This window comes from Acanthisitta chloris, unplaced genomic scaffold, assembly GCF_000695815.1.
Source record: "Acanthisitta chloris isolate BGI_N310 unplaced genomic scaffold, ASM69581v1 scaffold24265, whole genome shotgun sequence".
Lineage (NCBI taxonomy): Eukaryota > Metazoa > Chordata > Aves > Passeriformes > Acanthisittidae > Acanthisitta > Acanthisitta chloris.
In genome coordinates this window covers 35,479-36,816 of record NW_008674987.1, presented here as the reverse complement: position 1 = coordinate 36,816, position 1,338 = coordinate 35,479, and positions in this window count along the sequence as shown.

The window sequence follows — 1,338 nt, the reverse complement described above, 5'->3', positions numbered from 1 at the left end:
GTTAAGGACACCAGAACGGTGTGCAGTATTCCAGGTGAGTCTCAAGAGAGCAGAGTAGAGAGGAAGAATCGCCTCTTTTGACCTGCTGCCCACACTCCTGTGGATGCAGCCCAGGCCTGGGTTGGTTTCTGGACTGAGCTCACACTGCAGCTCATGGAGAGTTTCTTATTCACTGTCACCCCCAAGTCTTTCTCCTCATTGATAGTTTCCTCACCCAACCTGTAGCTGTGCCTGGGACTGCCATGATCCAGATGTAGGACCTTGCACTTATCTTTGTTGACCTTCATGTGGTTGGTATCAGACACTCTCAAGCTTGTCAAGGTCCCTCTGACGGTCCCTCCCTTCCCTCCAGCTGTGCCTGCCCCATGCACTAGGTGTCATTAGCAAACGTGCTGAGGGTGCACAGATCCCACTGTCCATGTCCCATTGATGAAACCTCTCTAGCTCACAGACTCAGCTGTGGCACACATGTTGTCCAAAGGAAGAATCCATGGAGCACCTCAGCTGTGGCTAGAAGAATCAAGTGGGATAAGGAAATTAATTCTGCAAAGTGTGGGTTAAAGGGACTTGAAACTTTATGGTGTCACTGATCTGCTTGGGAGAAAAAGGTTTTCCTGTTTGTTTTGGTCTCTGGACATCTCTGATGCTGAAATATCATTGGAGTTACACGTTCAGGCTGTGACTGGATGTGGCACTCAGTGCTCTGGTCTAGCTGACAATGTGGTGATGTGTCTCAGGTTGGACTCAATGGTCCCAGAGGTCTTTTCCAACCTAGATGCTTGTGGGTCCTGAGGAGCCTTCAGACAGGGTCTGGCCACATAGGGGTTTTGGGCCTACACTGCTCCTACTTGTGCTCTTTGCAGAAGGTAATACCTGCAGTTATGGCAGGAACCACCAAAAATAGGGATTTTTTGCATTTATTCTCAAGATTTGCATTTTTCCTCAAAATTGCAGCTGCTGGGACTTAGAAATTCTTCCTTATCTCTGGGAAGGACTTCTTGTCCCAGTGTCCTCGGCTCCTGTGGATGCTCCATGTGGAATTTTTCTGCCCTGATTTCTGTCATTGTCTTTGGATGCTGTCTGAGCGTTGTTGGCTTTAAACTATCCTTTAATGGATTTTTAGTGTGCACAACTGGTATTTTCCTCTTCATTCTGCATCAAAACTGGAGTTTCATGATAAGGCAATGGGAGAGGATCAAACACAGTTTAAGTAAATTTAAATTCAAATACTGCTTTTTCTTTTTTTTTTTTTCTGACAGGAAGAAAATAGAAAACACCTCATAGTAATTTGACCTGAAAACTTACCTTTGGCTTTGGTTTTCTTTTAGGGATGGAACA